Here is a 23,017-nt window from a genome sequence, read left to right as displayed (position 1 = left end):
GATCAGGTGTCTAATTTAAACCTCACCTCATTTTTACATTCCATTGCAACTCCTGTAAGCTGCTGGTACAGGCCATTGACATAGAGCTGCAGCACTTTTTTATTGCTGGCAGCTTGCTGACTGACTAACAGTGAGCACCAGTCTCTTGTGAATTGTTCTGCATGACCGCTGTGTTTGACCCATTTATCCATGTAGGTGAAAATCACCTCAGTCACTCCATAGTTACAGCTCTCCCTCCTAACTGCACTGAAGCTTCAGCCCAGATAATCAAATCTTGAAATAGGGCATGAACCTGCAACTTTCTGATTCACTCACAAGAATGCATTCACAGATATCAAGGCTGATGCTTAATCTTTTTTTATTATTATTACAGCCATGTACAAATTGTGAAGTGCATAAATATTTTGGGTATTGGTGGAATTGAACTGCTCCATCAGGAAATAACCTTGAAGTAATTCATATGGAACACACAAGCCATCCAAAGTGACAGCTATCACTTGTTGGCTGCTACTTCCAATGCAACAGCAACTGAAGAAAATGCAGGATTGCATGCCTTTGTAAAAATGAGAACCTGCATAGACAGAAATAAGTAACTTTTATTGTATTTCCATTTGTTCATTTTTTTGAACGAGATAAGATGGTTTAGATTTAATTTAAATCTGAAGCAATCCAAGATGGAATTGTAGACAGTAACCTGGATACAACAGCTTCTTCAACTATCACAGTGAAGATTAGTCAAGCAAATCCTGTATACAATACAGCCTAGTTCATAATACATCAGCATCTCAAGCAGCTTTGACACAAGACATCATTGATTTATTTTTTCAAAAAGACATTCCATTGCAGTCAAGGTTGGGAGCGTCTTTTCCCTAATGACACTGAAATACATTCTCTACCAGATAACACAAAAATGCTGGTGGCATAGTTCCATTTTTCACTAGGTTTACATAGAATGCATATATATGTGTGATAAAAGTTCTGTTTGTCAGCTGATACATATTTTCCTGTACATTAACTATGTGTTACATTAATGGATGCATTCCTGAAATCTGTTGATGCAGTGATCTGAGAGTGGATGCTAAAATACAATATACACCCTGCACTTCAATTGCTACATTTCACTGCTTACATGATGATCCATTTGTTGGACATAATGTGCAGGTTTGTGTCAGGTTGGAATAAACATTCATCCTTTTATTGATCTGATTGTACCTTGTCAAGAACAAAGTGTCCTGGAATGTTGAATAATAATGTAACAGTTATCTGACACTGATATACATAATCATAGAATAGTATTGGGTGGCATGGTGGCTCAGTGGTTAGCACTGCTGCCTCACAGCACCAGGGTCTCAGGATCGATTCCAGCCTCGGGTGACTGTCTGTGTGGAGTTTGCACATTCTCCCCGTGTCTGTGCGGGTTTCCTCCGGGTGCTCCGGTTTCCTCCCACAGTCCAAAGATGTGCAGGTCAGTTGAATTGGCCATGCTAAATTGCCCATAGTGTTAGGTGCATTTAGTCAGAGGGAAATGGGCCTGGGTGGGTCACACTTTGGAGGGTCAGTGCGGACTCAATGGGCTGAATGGCCTGCTTCCACACTGTAGATTAGATTACATTCTATACAGTGTGGAAACAGGCTCTTCGGCCCAACAAGTCCACACCGACTCTCCAAAGAGCATCTCACCCAGTTCCACCACACTGCAGTTTATTTGGTATATGTAGACCCATAATGCTGTTAGGGAGGGAGTTCTAGGATTTTGGATAATGACAAAGAAGTAACAGTGATATGATTCCAAGTCAGAATGGTTAATGGCTTGGAGGGGTTCTTGCAAGTGGTGTTGCTCCTATGTGTCTCCTGCCCTTGTCCTTTGAGATGGTAGGGGTTACAAGTTTACAAGATTGTGTTAGGAGCTTCAGTGATTTACTGCAGTACATCTTGTGGGTTATACACTGCTGCTCCTGAGCATCGGTGGTAGAGGGACTGAATATTTGTAGCTATGGTATTAATCAAGTATGTTATTTTGTCTTGGATTGTGTCAATATTTTTGAATATTGTTAGAACTGCACTCATCCAGGAAAATGGAGAGGAGCTGAGTTACTCAATACAAGCTTTCTAGCCTCTAACCTTCTCTTGCAGCCCATTATTTATGTGGCTGGAACTGCTGAGTTTCTAGTCAATGATAATTCCTGGCCAACAGTGGGGGTTCAGTGATGGTTATGCCATTGTGTCATGTCAAGGAGTGATGGTTCAATTCTCAGTTGCTTGAGATGGTCACTGCCTGGTACTTTTCTGGTGTGAATGTTACTTGTCATTGGTCAGTCTAAATCTGGATTTATCCTGATCTTGTTGCCTTGGAATGGCTTCAGTATTTAAGGAATTGTAAATGGTACTGAACATTGTATAATTATCACATTGTATAATTATCATTAATCTTTCCCAGTTCTGAGCTTATTGAGGGAAGATCATTGATGTAGCAGCTGAGGATGATTGGTCTGAGGACACTACCCTGAGGAACTCCTGCAGAGCTGACCTGGAGCTGAGATGACTGACTTCCAAGAACCACCACCATTTTTCTTTGTGCCAGCTATGACTCCAACCAATCAGCTGAGAGATTTCCCTAATTCCTATTGACTTCAGTTTTTACTCGTGTTTCTTGATACCCCCATTTGGTAAAATATAGGCTTGATGTCAAGGGCTGTCATTCTCACCTCACCTTCGGAATTCAGCTCTTTTGTCCATGTTTGAACTAAGGCTGTAAAGCTGAGTGGCCCTGAGCATCAGTGAGTGCATTATTGCACAGCAATGGTTGCCTGGCAACACTATTCATGACACCTTTCATCACTTTACTGATTTTAAGAGTAGATCATTGGGGTGATAATTGGTCAAGTTGGACTTATCCTGCTTTTTAGCTTACAGGACACTGTGAGATAAGTGCTGGAGTTGTAGCTGTACTGGAAGAACTTGACTCAGGGCACAGCAAGTTCTAGGGCACAAGTCTTCAGTCCTATTGTGGGAATGTTGTCTGGATCTGGCAGAAACACAGAGCTGAGATCTGATCAGATGGTTGTGGAATCGTTCAGTACTTTTTGTCAATTGCTAGTTTGTGCTTTTTTGTAAGTAGTCCTGTTTCGGAACCTCACCAGGTTGGTATTTTTTTAAGTCAGTGCTGCTCCTGGCATTCCCGCCTGCACACTCCAATGAAGCAGGGTTCATCATCGGTGTGATGGTGATGATAGAGTGGTGAATATGCCAGACTATGAGGTTACAGATTGTACTTGAATACAATTCTGCTTCTGCTGATGGCACACAGGCCCTTATGGAAGAAAAACCAAAAGGAATTGCAAATGCTGGAAATCGGATACAAAAACCAAAATTGCTGGAAAATCTCAGCAGGTCTGTGGAGAGAAATTGGAGTAAATGCTTCAAGTCCAGTGACCCTTCTTTAGGACTCACTCCTTATGGAAGTCTTGAGTTGATCAATCTGTTCAAAGTCTACCCATTTAATCATAGAATACCTACAGTGCAGATAAAGGCCAGTCAGCCCATCAAGGCTGCAACCACCCTCTGATGAACATACCACCTGGACCCACACCAACCCCAAAACCCAGCAATTCACACAGCCAATCTACTTAACCTGCACATGTTTGGACTGTGGGAGGAAACTGTAGGCAGCAGCATGAACCACTGAGCCACCATGCCACACATTTAGCATGGTGTTAGTGCCACGCAACATGATGATGGATATCTTCAATGTAAAGATATGGCTATATCTCCACAAGCACTGTGCACAGTCACTCCTCCCAATATTGTCATGGACAGATACATTTCATTGAGCATATAGGTGATGATGAGATTAAGCATTTTTGCCCCAGTTGATTCATTGATGACCTGCTGTAGACCTGATCTGCATAAGATTTGTTCCAGTCTTGTCTCACTGGCCTCATACAATTATATGATTACATTCATGACTTTGTTGTACATTAGTGTTTGTTATCATTATTTAATTTATTCTAGTAAAAGCTGCTTCTTGTTCTGTGCCTGAATTCTATTGTCTGTCCTGGGCACTGAGCTTGCACTGCGGTCCACATGCTGTTGATAAATCAGGCATAAACTCTGCTAAATAGTTCATGGAATCTAATAAATCCCTGCAGTCTGCTCACATTCGTTGGTCATGGCAGCTCTTCTACAAGTCCCACTTTGTCAGAATTCAGTGAAATCCTTTCATCTTCAAAATGTGGTTGACGGATTTGACTTCAGGCATCTTCAACTCAATCATTTTCTTGTTTAGCTTCAGATTTATCTATCTGGCAGTCGCACTAGATTCTGATCATGGTCTGTAATGGTTTCTTCCATTGTGCCATTGTATCATTGTGTCTTCGCATCCATAGACTGGCAGATTATCTACGACAGTTCCATTTCATGGAAGATCACTAACCATCTCACGCATTCAACGTTAATATTCTCCTAGAGCAGTGGAAATGTCAAATAGCATGCACAAGTATCTGTAGCTCCTGAATGGCATCCAGGATATAGTTAGAAAACTGCTGCTCTCATCCAGAGTCACTTGCCAGTAACAATCTTTTACATTGAGGGTATTAATGACCTTTGCCTTGGCAAATTGTGGCAAAGTTTCTTCAGTAGTTGACATGGACTGCTGAGATATTTTCAATGGTTTACTGATATCCTTTGGATTTATGCACACTCTCATGTTTTCCAGGTTTTTAAAATCACTACTAAGGTACAATTGCATTTCTCCAAACACGCAGTATAAGAACCTTCCAGAATATCAGAGCCTTTCCAATGATCCTCAATTTTAATTGTTCCTTTATTGGACACCATCCTTTCTGCTGCTGAGGACCTAACCTGAAATGCCTCCCTAAACCTTTTCACTTTCATCCCATCTTTAAAATTCTCCCAAGGACATATTTGTTTGACAAAGCTTTGCCTGCTATCTCTTATCGAGTTCAGTGTCAAATTTTGTTTAAGAGTACTACTCTGAAGCACTTACTAAAGGCATCACATAAGGAACACGTTGTTGCACCTTCACTGTTCACCCTGGAATTGGTGTTAGAATCTTCTCCTTCATTGACTTTGTGTCACTTTTTTGTCTGATTATGCTTATCTGAATAAATTTACCTTTAACAACACCTAATTGCACAAAGGTCAAAATTATATTTCAAAACTAGAATATTATATGAACAATGTTTAAAAACAGCTTACAAATATGGGAGTCATGCTCACATAGAGGTAAGTTGTTATTGTCGAGTTATTATCCTTTTTAGTTTTATTTATCCCTGAGATGTAAGTGCTGCTGGTTAGGACAGCGTTTAATGTCCATCCCTAAATGTGATGCAGAAAAAAGGGATGAGTTGCTTTCTTTAACTGCTGCAGTCCTTGGCTAGTATGGACACTGAAGGTTTGTTAGGAAGGGAGATGCAGGATTTTCATCCAGTGACAGTGAAGGAATGTTAATATAGTTCAGAATCAGGGGTTTCTAGTCCATATTAAACCAAAGATGTTGATAGATTAGATTCCCTACAGTGTGGAGACAGGCCATTTGGCCCAACAAGTCACTGACCCTCCAAAGAGTAACTCACCCAGATCCATTCCCCTACCCTAGATTTACCCCTGACTAATGCATTTAAAACTATGGGCAATTTAGCATGGCCAATTCACCTGACCATCTTTGGATTGTGGGAGGAAGCCAGAGCACCCAGTGGAAACCCACACAGACACAGGGAGAATCAGCAAACTCCACACAGTCACCCGAAACAGGAATTGAACCCAGATACTTGGCACTGTGAGGCAGCAGTGCTAACCATTGAGCCACTGTGCCAGCATAGTATGCAATTCAGTCATGGTAATGCCAATGAATGTCAAAGGGCTATAGATAGATACTTCCTTGTTGGAGATAGTTATTGTCTAGTGCATTTGTGGCATGAAGATAACTTGCCACTTGTTAGCCCAGGCCTGGAAGTAGACACCAACTGTTTTAGTGTTTGAGGAGTCACAAATTGTTGTATTGTCAGCAGTAAACATCCCCACTTCTGACTTTACAATGATAGAAATGACATTGTTGAAATAGTAGAAGATAGTTTGATCCAGGAACTACATAAAGGAACTCTTGAAGAGATGTCCTGGGGCTGAGATAAATGATCTCTAATAACTGCAACCATCTTCCTTTGTGCCAGGTATGACTCCAATAAGCTGAGTTTTCCCCTTGATTCCCATTGACTCCAGCTTTTCTGGGGCTGCTTGATGTCAAGAGCAGACCCCCTCACCTCATCTCTGGAGCTCAGCTTGGACTAAAACAATAATGAGATCGGGGCTGAGCTATGTGGATCAAGTGCTTTCAATGCAGGAGAGTAATACACACAATAGTACAGAAAATACAATATAAAGAAAGGCAGCAAAATATAATATTAACATTTAATGTACCAGAAGTTTAAACTGTGTCTAGATGGTATAATGGATGGGATTTTCCACTTCCCACTTTGGAGAGGAAAGACTGGCTGTTGAATTTAATCAGGTGAGAGGCCAAAATCAGACAAACCCTTTCAAGAAAAGCCTCCACGACAAGGTTCTCCTGCTTTAGGTGTTAGTGTGCCAGCTGAATGGGTAGTAGGTTGGCAGGGTGGCAACTGGATAAAGAACTGTGCTCTGGTCAGGTTGGTCAAGGGTGTTGTGGGTGAGTTATACAGTCATAGAGAAGTACAGCATGGAAACAGACCCTTCGGTCCAACCCGTCCATGCCGACCAGATATCCCATCCTAATCTAGTCCCACCTGCCAGCACCCAGCCCATATCCCTCCAAACCCTTCCTATTCATATACACATCCAAATGCCTCTTAAATGTTGCAATTGTACCAGCCTCCACCACATCATCTGGCAGCTCATTCCATACACGGAACACCTTCTGTGTGAAAAAGTCTGGCAACATCCTTGTAAATCTTTTCTGAACCCTTTCAAGTTTCACAACATCTTTCCGATAGGAAGGAGACCAGAATTGCATGCAATATTCCAACAGTGGCCTAACCAATGTCCTGTACAGCCACAACATGACCTCCCAACTCCTGTACTCAATACTCTGACTTGGATGGTGGTGGAGTCAGAGGTTAGAGGTGAGGGAAAGTCAAAGGATTGGAGTGAGTAGGAATGGAAGGATCAAAGCAGAGAGTCAGAGGGGTTATATTATTAGTTGCCTAAGAGTTTAGTGTGAATCTGAGTCAAAAGGTGTGGCGCTGGCAAGGCACAGCTGGTCAGGCAGCATCTGAGGAGCAGGAGAGTCGGTGTTTCAAGCATAAGTTCTTCATCAGGAATGTGATGAGCAGTGCGAATCTGTCTAACATTTCCTGTGCAACTATCCAGGTGAGTAAGAGTTAGAAATATTTGTAGAGGGCATTATTCCACTCAAAGTTTAAATTTTTTATGCAATTGCTGTCAAGTTGAAAGGGTTCAGAAAAGATTTACAAGGATATTGCCAGGGTTGGAGTGTTTGAGCTATAGGGAGAATAGGCTGGGGCTCTTTTCTTGAAGTGTCAGGGGCTGAGGGGTGACCTTATAGAGGTTTATAAAATCATGAGGGGCATGGATAGGTAAATAGCCAAGATCTTTTTCCCAGAGTAAGGGAGTCCAAATTAGAAGGTTTAAGCAAGAAGGGAAAGATTTAAAAGGGACCTAAGGGGCAACATTTTCATGCAGAGGGTAGTCCATGTATGGAATGAACTGCCAGAGGAAATAGTGGAAGCTGGTACAATTACAACATTTACACATCTGGGTGAGTATATGAGTAGGAAAGATTTAAAGGGATATGGGCCAAATTTTGGCAAATAAGACTAGATTAATTTAGAATGTCTGGTCAGCATGGACAAGTTGGACTGAAGAGTTTCTTTGAGTGCTGTACAGCTCTATGAATCAGTGCATCAGGACTTCTCAGGGCTCTGAGGTGCATCTTTGGAAGCATATTGATCTCCAACTACCTGGAGTCTGGAATATTGGATTCTGGATTTTAATATAAAATGCAGAGTGCAACAGAGCATTCATTTTACTTCTCTAAGGTTAGATCTAAATTTTGCAACTTATTGTCATTATCAAAATTATTACATTTTCTGTTTTGTACCTTAGTTTCATTTGTACTTTAATGATTTGTACACAACTGTGTTATGAATTATGATTTGTTTTATTTGTTATATCACAAATTAATATTTACTACCAATAATCTATCACCTGGAAGATGTATATTTTGGTGACTGGGATTCCTGGTATAATTGTATAAAGCTTCAGTTACTGGGTCTGGCTCTCAATTGTAAAGTTCTCCTCAGTTTTGTATACATATTTGGAATCAATATATTTAGCAATGCACCATTTCATCTGTTTATCTGTTGAAGTGTATACATTGAAATATTTAAAGTATTAGCTTTTGCACTCCTCCACATATTTCTCACATAAATAAAACATTTTTTTCTGATGAACATCACATAATCCCATTTCTTTGTGTGATTAACAATACATTAATGAAATTATGTGGCAGCACAAAACTGGGTTCGATTCCATCCTCAGGTGACTGTCTGTGTGGAGTTTGCAAATTCTCCCCATGTTTGCATAGGTTTCCTCTAGGTGCTCTGGTTTCCTCCCACAGTCCAAAGATGTGCAGGTCAGGTGGGAGGCCATGCTATAATGTCCAGGGTTACACAAGTAGGGTGGGTTAGCCATGAGTAATGCAGGGTTACAGGAATAGGGTAGGGGGCGGGGGTGGGGGTGGTCGGGTGGTCTGGCTGCTCTTTCGAAGGCTGGTGTGCACTTGATGGGCCTAATAGCCTGCTACTAACTATAGGGATTCCATGAAACACAGGAAGGTGAAGTCTGATTCCAGAGAATCTAATTTCACTTCTACACAATTAATTATGAGCCAAATAAGGAATTTATGATGAGAAAATTTTTTTTTGAAAGTTTATATATGATACATGGCTAAAATAGTTGATTAGTTTTAAAATCTATGGTACTGGGATCATGAGAAATGAAAATTTGATTTGGAATAAAGCAGTTGAAAAATATTATGCCCACAGCACTTGAAATATAGTTTAATAGCTTCCAAACAGATGTAAAATATATGGACCTGAATACTCCAATGGCCGGACAGTCATTGGAGCCCTCTGAAAAAAATCTTTAATGTTGAAGAATCCAGTGGGTACTGGGTCTGTTAAGCTAATAGCTACCCTGGAAAAGTCAGATAATTAAAAATCTATTCTAACTCCTGGCTAACTATTAGGCTGATCCACAAACTGATCACTCCCACCCTAACTACACTTTTCCCAATCCATTAAACCCTTTGGAACCCCAAATAACGACTCCCCCTCCCACCCAAACAGATCCCCTCAATTCCAAACAATTCCAACTTCCCATCCCGGGACAACCCTGGAATTTCCAGTCAGAAATGCAGACTTCAGTGCTCACCTTGAAAACAAAAGAGTGGAATGACAGTCCAACAACGGTCACCACTCTTTGGAATATCAGGCTTTAAGTTCTTCTGCAACTATCACTGTGCTGTAGAAATCAACTTCTATCAACTTACATCCAGAAAGGTGTCAATGCTTCTCTACCATATTAATGAAAATCAAGTGGTGTCTCAAAAGATTCCCTCCAAGCCACATGTCATCCCTATTTGGAACAATGTCACTGTTCCTTCACTGCCATAGAGTCAAAATCCTGGAACTCCCCCCCCTAATAGCACTGTAAGCGTGCCTATATTACATTGACTGCAGTGTTTCAAGAAGGTGGCTCATCACCACTTCTTGAGGGCATTTAGCGATGGTCAATAGCTGCTAGCCTATCCAGTGACACACACAGCCCATTAATGAATAAAGAATAAAAAACAAATTGCCAAAAATTGGTCCAAACATTTGATCCCACAACAGCAGTTTGCACCTAGGAATACTGGATGAGAAGCTAAAGGCTAAAAAAAAGTATGGTTTGGCTCAGTGTGATATTAAAAATGGAAAGACCTTAAACGCATTCCTGAAACCCAACTGCTCTTCCAGATTTTATGGAGGTGTCTCAGGGTTATGCAACCAACCAGCTTCCAAGAGGTAACCTGTTTTGTAGATTTAGCAGTGGTCAGCAAGATTTCCCAGGCCTCAGGAAAGCTTAAGACAGGGACAGCTTCAAGAAAGTACATTTTTCTCACCTTCCCCTCATGTTCATTCCTGTCAGACCCCAGTCACCCTCCAGCCCTACCAAATAACGTATTTGTTCCATATATTGGGAACAGTCTTCAATGGCAGGATCAAATGGGTCAAGCTTCCCAAATAATGGCACAATGCCAAAAATGCGTACCCCAACTCAAAATGAATTTCTTTGGGAGCTTGTTTTCCTCTCGGCACCACTGAAGTAACTTCACAGAGGCCAGTATCCCATCCCCAAGTCACCCTTTATTTACACGTGGAGAGTCCAAACCACTTCTGCTTTCTTTGCTGCTCAAATTGTTATTGAGGGCCTAGTAAAGAAACCCAACACTGTGACAATTCAAATTTACCACATTAGTAAAAGTGCTTACAGTACTTGATTTTTGTTCACAAGCAAGCTGTAGCAACAAGAGACTTGTACAATTTGTGATTTTAAATTTACTTTATCAAAAGTACTTTTCTTCCTATCCATGGATCAAATTTTTATAATCTCTTATTTAAATGAGGAATTTTTTTGGCATTATTTATAAAGCTGATTAGTGGCGACTGAAAGAAACATATGTGTTATTTAGAAACAGATGGGATGATAGTCATTGAGTTTCATCTGCATAATACAGCAATTGCCATTTTGCAGACAATTACTTTTAATGCAAATGACATGAAGCGTATTAATGACAAGATTTTGACAGTTGCATATAATTCCATGAGCTCAAAACCATGGGCCTGATGATAGATTCCATTTTTATTTGTTCCTGTGATGGGTCATGGTGAAAATGTTTTGAATATTCTGAACTGATAATATCAAATACACATTTAAAAAAAAATCTTCTTTTGTTTTTGGATAGTCGCCTAAAAAGGAGTAAATCACTTTAAACCAAAGAGACTGTGCAAAGAAATGACTGCAGTTTTTGAAATCCTGTTTTTACTAAAGAACATTCTGTGTTGTGAGCAATGATGCATTTGCCTGCAATAGAGAGAGAAAAAACCGACACCATGGAGCTAAAACATTCTGAATGAATGGACAACCATGTTCTGATTGTCTCCTGATCAGGTGTCCATAGCATGTGTGGGGCCGTTGCAGCAAAGAAACCTTTAGCTTGCAAAGAGAAAATATTAAGAAATCTCTCTGTTGTAGTGATTGTAACAGGTCAGCCCCCCAAGGTGGACCTAACAGAATGTGAGTTCCATGATTGGGACTGTTAAATTGGTCCAATCAGGGAGCCCTGGCTGACTGATATATACAGGAGTGTCAGGGGTTCTGATCATCAGAAAGCTGGCTTTGAGGAAGTCAGGCCAGTGTCAAGAACTCTATACATGTAAATAAAGGGCAACTTGGTGATGCGATAGTGGCATCTCTGGAGTTATTTCAGGGGCAACGAGAAAGTGGAGACGCTCCTGAAGAAATTCACTTGTAACAGTCATCTTTTGATTAGGAACAGCATTTCCGGCATCACATTATTTGGGAAGCTTTTCTCATTTGATCCTGCCAAAGACTAGGCCCTGTATGTGGAAAGAATGTGTTATTTTCTTTAGGCAGATGGCTTTAGGGCAGATGAAAAGCAATGGGTCATTTTCCTGATAGCTTGTGGACCCACAGCTTTTTTGGTTATTAGAAGCCTGACTTTCCCTGAGGCACCAGATACTAAAACCTTTCAAGAGTTGACAGATTTTGTTAAGAAAAATTACAACCCCTAGCCTCCTCTAATTCTGAGATGCTTTCAGCTTTGCTTGGCAATTAAGGATCAAGGGAATCCATGTTGGGATTTTTAACTAGGTTAAGATGACTGGCAGAGGTATGAGACTTTGGTTTAACCATGAATAAGGTGCTAATACACTGTTTGGTTTGTGGAATTAATGATGTAACTGTGCAAAAGTGCCTAACAGCTGAAGCCCAACTGGACTTCAACAAGCATTTATCATTGGTAAATGTGGCAAGTGGAACATATGAGTTGCAGTATATTCTGAAGGAAGTGGACACCCTCACCAGTCTGACTGAGCTTTGGGCACACCACTTGAGTGAACGCATTTGCATAGACTCTCTCAGGACATATCCTGAACAGAGGGAACCTAGGTCAGCCCATAGCAAAACCCCAAAACAAAGGCAAGCATCAGCAAAATGGCTAGAACTTTCTTCAAGATCTAGGCTGACAAGCCATTTGTAGTCACTGCCAGTATCCAGACTCGAGACAGCAAAAGAGACCCATTAAACCTAAACTGAGTAAAAGAACTTAGAGACAAAAAACTGCAGATGCTGGTATCCAATGTCAACAAACAGGAGGATGGAAGAGCATAACAAGCCAGGCAGTATCAGGAGATGGAGAATTCAATGTTTTGGGTATAACCGTCTTTCAGAAAGAGAACTTATAGGCAGTATGTAGGAGAGTGCGGACCATGGAAATTCCTCCTACGTCTAGTTTGGAACAGTTAAGTTGCTTAGCAACATCCAAACCAGAACCAGTCAAAATAAACATCCAGTTAAATGGGCAGCCAGTTCTAATTGAAGTTGATACCAGTGCAGTCATTTCAATGATTACAGAATCAGTCTTCATTAAAATTCGCTCTGGACGCCAACCCTTAAGTTTGCACAAGACTTTGGCGAGACTGAGAACCTATACCAGGGAACTTTTACAGATTAAGATACAACTTTGCTTCTGGTCTCTTTTGTGAAGCAGCTGGTTCAGGTGTAACAAAAGGCTCGGACCCAAGCTTGATGGGGTGAAAATGATTGAGAAAGATTCACCTCGATTGGCTCAACATTTTTTGATCAGAAAATGGCTACCTTAGTGAAGTCCTGATTAAATATCTGGAAGTTTTTCAGGAAGGTCAAAGAGCTATCAAAGGAGCTAAGGCCTCCTTCCATGTTGACCAGGAAGCAATTCCATGATCCTGCAAGGCCCACCCACTGCCATTTTCCTTACGGGCAAGAGTAGAGACAGAAATCAGGAGGCTGGAAAGAGAAGGCATCATCAAACCAGCCCAGTTTGCAGAATGGGCAGCACTGGTTGTACTGATTGTGAAGTGTGATGGGTCGGTTTGCCTTGTGGGGATTTTAAACAAATGGTAAACCACTTCTCATAACTGGATAAATACCCAATGCATTGTTTAGAGGATTTATATCAAAGCTGGCAGAGGAGCCGTCCTTCATGAGGCTGGACATGAACCATGAGTATTCACTACTGGGAAGAGATGAAGATTCCCAGAAGTATGCTACCATTAATACCATAAGAGTTTGTGCCAATGTATGAGACTGCTACTGGTGGTGTTGTCCACCTGTGCAATTTTTCAGCAGATGACAGAGAACATTTTACAAGATTGATCCCATGTTGCCATTTATCTAGATGATGTACTAATTACAGGGAAAAACCAATAAGAAACACTTGGAGAACTTGGACACAGTCCTTAGATATTTCTCCCAAGCAGGCTTTAGAAGGGAAGAATATGTGTTCCAGGCACCCGGAGTGACCTGGTCAGGTTACAGAGTTGATAAGACTGAGTAACACACAATGGAAGATAAAAATGTGGGTGGACCGGCTCCCATATCTGTACCAGAGCTTGAGCCTTTCCTTGGGCTGGTGAACTATTACGGAAAGTTCATACATAATCTGCAACAGTTTCTTCCCCCAAGACATCAGGCCCCTTAACACAGAATAATTGGACTCTTTCCCATCTGAAATCCTTTTGTATTGCTGCTAGAAAAATGTCTATTATTCATCATTCTTCTGTTACACTATAACTTGCGTACTTTGCACTTATGCATTTTGTGCCGTGTATGATTGTGTAGTTTGTGCTGTCAATATGGGCGGCACGGTGGCACAGTGGTTAGCACTGCTGCCTCGCAGCGCCAGAGACCCGGGTTCAATTCCCGACTCAGGCGACTGACTGTGTGGAGTTTGCACGTTCTCCCCGTGTCTGCGTGGGTTTCCTCCGGGTGCTCCGGTTTCCTCCCACAGTCCAAAGATGTGCAGGTTAGGTGAATTGGTCATACTAAATTGCCCGTAGTGTGAGGTAAGGGGTAAATGTAGGGGTATGGGTGGGTTTCGCTTCGGCGGGTCGGTGTGGACTTGTTGGGCCGAAGGGCCTGTTTCCACACTGTCATCTAATCTAATCTAATCTAATATAGCATCCTCAGTACTGGAGGAACGCTGTCTCATATTTACTGTATCAGTTGTGTTTGGTAGAAATGACAAATAAAAGTTACTCTACTCTATTCTACTCTGAATATGCCTGACCTTCCATGGGCTAATTTTAAATGCCCATACAAGATGGCTGTACATTAATAGAGTTCATTCATCAAACATGGGGATGATAATAGAAAAACTGGATGCATTTTTTGCAATACACAGACTCCCAAAGGTGTTGATCATAGATAACGGGCCATCGCTTACCAGCATTTGAATATTTCTTAAATTCAAATGGTGTTCGACATATAGGGACAACTCCATACCATCCGTCATCCAATGGTCTGGCAGAAAAATGGCAGAAAAAGCAGTCCAAACTTTGAAGGCAGGCTTAAAAAACCAGCCTACAGCTTCATGAGATGCCAAACTGTCCTGGTTCCTATTTGATTATAGAACCACCCCCCCCCCCCGCTTCTCCCCCCCACCTCATGGACACTACAAGAACAGCTCCAGCTAAATTGCTAATGGAGAGAAAACTGTGCACCAGGTTAAATCTGATCATCATGGATTTGGGGAAGAGGGTGAAAGGGCATCAGGATTGCTAATGCCAAACATAAGACTCTGCTAAGCGAGAGAGAGTGTTTACTCCAGGGGATGATGCTTAGTGTAGGAACCTGCATGGGTAAGAGGCGACATGAGGTCAGGTTCAGTGACATATAAATGCTGGTGCAATGGTCCTGAACAAGCACATGGGCCACATGAAAGCTGCAAACCCACAAAAGGTATGGGAGACAAACATGCCCGGCTCCTCAACTGCCTTTCTGGCTATTCCATAACCCGTGGGTTCTCCCTCTCCATCAAACATTGAAGATACCTCGAAGCTTTTCCTGACTGAAGAGGAGAATGAATTTCTTCCAAGATGCTCCGGGTGCAAGAGGCAAACTACGTTATACACTGCCCATATCAGAGGCGAAGTTGGAGGAACCTGACCCAGTGCTAAAACACCCCAGGAGGATCTACAAGAGAAAAAAATCAGTCTATGTCTTCAGATTCAAAAGGGGAGAGTGTAGTGATTGTAACAAGGTCAGCCAGGTGGACTTCATAGAATATGAGTTCCCTGATTGGGGCTGTTAGTCTGGTCCAATCAGGGAGGGTTGGCTGATAGAGATAAACAGGAGTGCTAGAGATTCTGTTCACTCTGAGAGCTGCTCTGAGGGAGCTGAATCAGTGTCAAAGACTCACCACATGTAAATAAAGGGTTACTTGGTGATATGATACCAAACTCTGTTGGTGTTATTTCATCTGTGTCTCTTTCTCTTGTGTAAAAATACCAGAAAGTCTCCAGTAACAGCTAGATGGCTTCCACTTATCTTTCACTGTGAATTCCCTTCTTGAAATGATAAAGGGAAAGTCACCTTCAAAGACTCTGAAATGGGCAAACTCCCAACCAGTAAATAAGAATCAGTACTGGTTTGTCAACAGCCTTGTCTAACTGGCTGGTAGCTAAAAGTAATTGAAAGGCAGGGAAAGAAAACAGCTCATCAAATCCGCTGATCCAGACTGGTGTTATTGAACCTCAGTTTATTCATTTTTTTCCTTTTAATATCCATGCCTGATCTGTTTTTGTAGTCTGCCTGTTTGTTAACAGAGAAATCCAAAAGGGGTAGAATTTAAGTTCAATTGAATTATAAATTAGCATTGCATATTTTGTCATTGCCATTGGTTAGAGATAATTTGCTTGTAATAAACAGCTATTTTCTTGTTAAGTTCAGAAACCTGGTGAATATTATTCTTTTAATAGGAGTTAATCAGTCAGATAAATTGTGGACTAAAATAAAACAGAGTGCTGTGGATACTGGAGATCTGAAACAAAAATAGAAATTATTGGAGAAACATAGCAAGTCTGTCAGCATCTGTTCAGAGAAAACAGAGTCAATAGTTCATATCAAATGACACTTCTTCAGAGCTCAAAGCAGCCTGGGAAAGATTATATTTATGCTAATGACAGGGTGTTGCAGGGCAAGTAGTGAGTGGGCAGTTGGAGACAGGGAGAGAGAGAAAATGGTACGCAAACAAAGGGATTGCTGATTGTGAGCCAGGAAAGAAGAGAAGCTAGGTAGGTGATCATGAAGACTATGAGTTGCTGAAAATGAGTTGGCTGTGCTGAAAGCAAACCATTTCAGGAAATGACCTGGTGTTATCAAGATAGGTCTCGAGGAGGAGATTGTTCATAATCTGAAACTGTTAAACTCGATGTTGAGTACTAAAGGCTGTAAGGTACGTACATGGAAGATCTTCAACAATTTCAGAATGTGCTCTTCTTTCATCATGTTATCAGCACATCTGACATAAATTATTCATTATTCTTCATCATAACAAATAAATAATATTGTGGAAAAAGCTGAATGATGATACACTGTAATGTAATTACTTTAAAAAGGACACCGATGTCATACTGTAATTGCAAGTACTTCAGCTGAAGGCATGGAAAATACTGAGTCTAGATACAAGAAACATATAATGAGCAAAAAGGACAGATAGAGTTATACAGAATTTAGATTAATGGAGCTCAGTGGTGGATGACCATAGTGTGGCGTCTGTTTATATATTTTACTCAATGAAGCAACAAAACCTATAATAATATAGTGACATTAAATCTTACAACAAAGCATCCAGAGTATGAAGATAGATCAAAAAACATCTTTGAAGGACAAAACAAATTCAAACATAAGACAACCCAATTGGCAAATAGTGCATTGATTCTGAAAAAGGCCTTGAAAGCATCCTTCTTAACAATGTTTCAAATAGATAAAAGCAAGAAAGACCATTTTATGAGAAAGGAGCTTATTCTTCCAGCTGCTTAGAAGTGTGCCAAGAAATGAAGACTGAATATGCAGCACGAGAGTTGAAGGTTACATCGCTTTCAAATAACCCAGTATAAGAATCGAGGAATATTTGGGTGATAAAATGTCACAGAATATGTATGTGAGCTCTTTGCATTTCAACATGATGAAATGATGTGATATTGGGACTCTAGTGCAGTTATTAGCTTACAGTTTCTACCTTTGATGCAGATAAATTTTAGACTTCCTTTCTTGTCAGACTTCACCAGAATGAACAATGGATGAGGAAACACTCAAGTCACTGGATAAATTCACAGACTCAGAATTGCTTAGGCGGCAGAACTTTGTTGTGGTTTCCACAGATGTTGCTGTTACCAGGGAATATGAACGGAGCTGTGGCAAGAATAACAGGCATAAAATCTAAAGATAATTGTGACACATTAGATGTTATATTGCCTAAGCTTTATCGCAAAAACAATAGAACCCAATTTACATACTGTATTACATTTTCTGAAGTCTGGGGCTGTGAATTCACATTTATTAACAAAGTTGTATTCAGAATTGAGTGCAAACCAGTTAAAATTATTCTTTCATATTTGAAAACATTTCTGACCATTCATGGAGAATAAAACTTGCATTTTTGTTGACATTTTAAATCTGTTAAATATTGTGAACCAAAAGGGGTCAATATATACTCAAAGTGAGTGCAAAGGCTATAAATTGTAGAAGAAGATGAAACAAAGACATTTCAGATATTTTTCATTGCTGACTGAGTTTCTGTTTGTAAACCTAATGAAGCTCATTGTGTGAGAAAAAGGATTATTGCTCATCTTGCAAAAATACTTCAGTGTTTAATTTGAAAATATAAACACAGCTGAGCACAGTTGGATTTAGAATTCATTTTCAACTTTTGCGATATCATCCTAAGTTGAAAATCTGATGGAACTGTCCTGTGACCACTTGCTGAAAATTAAGCTTTACAAACAAATGTCTTCACAGTTTTGCCATCTGGTGCAACAAAGTGCCCAGAAATGGCAGAAGAAGCAATGAAAGAATTGTCATTTTTCCCAAAAAGAACATACATTTATTTAATACCATTTTCTACTATGGCAGTAATGAAGACAAAGTAAAGGCCCATAGTAGAGTGATTTACTATTGTCATTGATAACATACAAGTTAAAACAGACTCTACTGTGAGAAGCAGGCATAAGCATCTCACTGATATCTGTAAAACCTGCTTTCTTGAAAGCAATTTAAACACGATTCTACGTGCAGCACTATCATATTATATATGTGGTATCTGTGATTACTAACCCATTTGAAAGGAGGCCCCTCAACCAAGAGAGTGAGAATTCCCTGAACTAGATATGGTTCTTTGTCTGTCCGGTGCGGCTGTGCTAATTCTAGTGCAATACCAACAAACATAAGAACATAAAAACTGGGCACAGGAGTAGGCCATCTGGCCCTTTGAGCCTGCTCCACCATTCAATAAGATCATGGCTGATCTTTTCATGGCCTCAGCTCCACCTACCCATCCTCTCATCAATAACTCTTAATTCCCTTACTGTTCAAAAAAATGTATCTATCTTAACTTTAAAACATTTACTGAGGAAGCCTCAACTATATCACTGGGCAGGAAATGCCACAGATTCACGACCCTCTGGGTGAAGAAATTCCGTCTCAATTCAGTCCTAAATCTGCACCCCTTAATTTTGAGGCTGTGCCCTCTTGTCCTAGTTTTACCTGCCAGTGGAAACATCCTCTCAAATTTTATCTTCTCTAATCACATTATAATTTTATCTGTTTCTATAAGATTCCCCCCCATTCTTCTAAATTCCAATGATTATAATCCCAGTTTACTCAGTCTATCCTCATAAGCCAACCCGCTCAACTCTGGAATCAACTTAGTGAACCTCCTCTGCACCTCCTCTAATGGCCAGTACATCCTTCCTCAAGTAAGGAGGCCAAAACTGCATGCAATATTCCAGGTGTGGCCTCACTAACACCCTATACAGCCGCAACATAACCTCTCTGCTTTTAAACTCAATTTCTTTTAGCAAACACAACTCTAATTCCTCATTCAATAATTGTCTCCATCTTCATAGATCACTAATAAACATGCCAAATCACAGTTATGAATTTGATTTTGCCAGATTGCATGTAATTGTAAACCAGACACTCTTATGCATAACCTTCATGATTGTCTCCATGTTCCTTGCCTATCTCAATGTTTCTATGAACTATTATTCCAGCATGGCAAGTGGAAGATGTTAGGCTAAAACTACCCTTCTTAAAGTCCAGCCATAAAATCTCAAATCAATAAACACTGTGTTCCATGACGTGGAGCTTTTGGTGTTGGACATGGGATGGGCAAAGTCAGAAGTCACACAACACCAGGTTATAGTCCAACAGGTTTATTTGAAATGACAAGCTAAACCTGTTGGACTATAACCTGGTGTCCTGTGACTTCTGACGATGCAATCACACCTGGGAACAGAACACAGATAAGACTTTCATAAAACCAACAAATGAACTGAAAGATGAAAGACTTCAGCTGAACAGCTCAATCTTGCTCTTAAAGAAGTTACTTACGTACATATAGATTTATTTTTATCCATTTAAAGTTGTTCCACATTGTCTGACAGAATCACCACCTCCTCAACATCAGCTTTATTTGATATTTACATCTGGTCCATTATTAGAGGCAGCTAGCATTCATTTTGGTCGACAGTACTAATTACTTTCCTATCACGTGGCAGAAAGGTCATGCATTCTTCTCCTTTGTGAGAAATCCAATGTAAGTTCAGCAAGTCTCAGGACTGACAGAAAGGGCTAATGAACTGGGTATCTATGTGAAATGCTTTGCTGAATATTTCTCTTGTTCAAAAATTTAGAACTGAACCAAAAGCAAAAAAAAAGGTTCCCTGCTTATTAAGGGCTTGTAAACAATTCAGAATAACAAGCGGAGAAATTTAAAGTAAAAGTGAACTTCAAACTCAGAGTCATGTAAGCTAGTGGTTAAAAATTAAAACTCTTGCAGAACGAGAGCCCAAACAACTGTAGACTGTTGGATTATATTTTGAATTGATTCTATATGCCATTGCACCCACTGATGATATCTTTCAATAAACATGGCAATGTGAAGTATCAATTTACAAGTACTTTGTTTGAAAATTTAAGTTACATATAGTCCCAAAGTCATTTTTTTTTCTGCTCATGTTCTTTGATTTTAAACTTTGCTGAAAGGAGACTAGAAGCTGAAGCTTTCCATCTTGTACTTACCAGAACTCAAATGCAAGGAACAGACCTGAAATGAGACATTTCGCTAACTGTACAAATGAGTAATATACTAGGAAGGGGGATTTCAAGACTAGGGGGCACACTTTTAAGGTGAGAGGAGAGAGATTTAAGAAAGACATGAGGGGCAAATCTTTAACATAGAGGATGGTTCGCGTGTGGAATGAACTTCCTGAGGAAGTGGGGATGTGGGTACAATAACAATGTTTAAAAGACATTTGGATAAATATATGAATAGAAAAGGTTTGGAGGGATATGGGCCAGGAGCAGGCAGGTGGGACCAGTTTAGTTTGGGATTTTGTTCGGCATGGGCCGGCTGAACTGAAGGGTCTGTTTCCATGGTGTATGACTCTATGAGTCTCAGTACTGTTGTGATGTTAGGGATGCACACTGAATGTCCCAAGAATGGCAGAGAGCATCAAACACTGTCCTGTTGACAATTTGCTAAGTTCAACAATCTGCTCGTGTTCAACCAGCCTATGCATGCAAATTTCAGAAAACTATATCCACCATTAGACACAATTTTGCTAAAGGAAATAATTTTATTAAATAATCCAGACAGTGCTAAGAGTTACATCGGAAACCAATTTAAGACAATCAGCCAAGTCGATGGTGTGATGCATTTGAGCTACATAAATACTCAGGACCCTGCTATTTGTGTGCAATTTGTACATGCATTAGATCATTTTCATCAAAAGAGGTCACGGAAACAGCTAAACTCTGTATATCCCAATGGCAATGTCCTGACCAATCAGAAAATATTTGCTTGGTCTGAGAATTAATAATTAACTCCACTTGCTGAATGTTTGTGCCAATAATGGCCTGACCAACAAGCACCCTCCTCTCTAACTGGATAAAATGGTGTATATTTATTCAAGTCTGTTTCTTGCACCCTAGCTCTAATGAGTACAACACCTAAGTCTTCATCTTCTACTCTGCCAACCTCAGCTCCTTTGTTGATGAAACTATCATTTATGCCGATATAACTACTAGTTTTGACTATACTAATGTTTCCTAACCTGACCTCCTTTCAATTATTCTGTCTAATGTTCAATTCATTCAAAGATTTGCTGTTCATATCTAATCATTCAACAACCTCTAACTCATCCATCACCATTGTCCTGTGGATATAACTCATCCTGAATCCCGCCTCTGCTGTCATAGAGTAATAGAGTCATGGAAATGTACAACACGGAAACAGACCCTTCGTTCCAACTTGTCCATGCCGACCCAGAAATCCCAACCCAATCTTGCCCCACCTGCCAGCACCTGGCCCGTATCCCTCCAAACCCCTCCTATTCATATAGCCATCCAGATGCCTTTTAAATATTGCAATTATACTAGCCTTCACCACTTCCTCTGGCAGTGATACACAAATTCAACAGCAAAGGCAGTAACTGCTAGCTCTGTCAGTTAACAAAGTGAGTTTCTCTCTCTCTCTCTCTCTCTCCCCTGCACTGACCTCACCATGTGCTTCCTTTGTCTGTTCTTCTCCCTTTTAAAAGTGCTGTTGTTTTGACTCCTTTTTCTCCAAAGTTCCAAAACAATGCAACAGCATATAAAACAGTAATTGCTGCTCCTGGAATTTGAGGAAATCACCTCCAACACCTCAAAAAAGGAGCAGCTGTTACAGCCAGAAATTTTTCCCATCCTCCATCTTGGATTACCCAGAATCCTTTTTCCTAAAAGAAGCACATCGCCCAATGTGGAGCTTGAACCACAACCCTTAGATTAAGAACCACATGCTCTACTGACTTAGTTAGCCAGGCCTTGCACTGACTTCCAGCTTAGAAAATGCAGTTTCATGTTTTAAATCGCATCACGATTTTGCACAACACTATTTCTATGATAAAAGTTTGAGTACTATTTTAAATTTAGATTCCCTACAGTGTGGAAACAGGCCCTTTGGCACAACAAGTCCACACCGACCCTCTGAAGAGTAACCCACCCAGACCCATTCCCCTACATTTACCCCTGACGAATGCGCTTAATCTGCTCTCTCCACCCCATCACCGATTTGTTTCTGGCAGTTAATTGGCTGAATCCTACAGAACAGTTCTAAAGAAGGGCTACTGGACTCGAATCATTAATAAAACTATTATCAATTGTTGCAGAAACCCATCTGGTTCACTTTTACTGTAGAAGGAAGAAAATCTGTCATCCTGACCCAGTCTGGCCTATGCGTAACTCCAAACCCACAGCAATATGATCGCTGCTCCCTGAAATAGCCTAGCAAGTTATTCAGTTCAAGGGAATATAAGCATGGGCAACAAATGTTGGCCTTGTCAGTGACAACTACATCCCATGTAAAAAATTGTACCAAAACATCTACAGCAAAATAAGTAATTTTGAAGCGTAGTCGTTGTCATGATGTAGAAGATATGTGAGCCAAAACTACACAGCAAGTTCCAACAAATGGCATGGTGATAACAACTAGGTAATCACTTTTTGGGATGTGGCTGGAGGGACAAATATTGATCAGGACACCTTTCTCTTTTTTTATAAAGTGGTACAGTGAGCTATTTTACCTGAGAAGGCAGACTTAGCCTCAGTTTTAACATCTCAGCTGATAAAGAGCACA

General features: G+C 40.5%; 1 protein-coding gene across 5 annotated transcripts in view; it reads right to left on the bottom strand.

The window, feature by feature from the left end:
* LOC122562112 (alpha-1,6-mannosylglycoprotein 6-beta-N-acetylglucosaminyltransferase B) overlaps nucleotides 1–23,017 on the bottom strand; it is an 854,937-nt gene that overhangs the window by 332,410 nt on the left and 499,510 nt on the right. The window lies entirely within an intron of this gene.

The sequence above is a fragment of the Chiloscyllium plagiosum genome, chromosome 24, assembly GCF_004010195.1.
Source record: "Chiloscyllium plagiosum isolate BGI_BamShark_2017 chromosome 24, ASM401019v2, whole genome shotgun sequence".
Lineage (NCBI taxonomy): Eukaryota > Metazoa > Chordata > Chondrichthyes > Orectolobiformes > Hemiscylliidae > Chiloscyllium > Chiloscyllium plagiosum.
The sequence above is the reverse complement of the archived record's forward strand: the minus strand, read 5'-3'. Positions and strand labels throughout refer to the sequence as shown.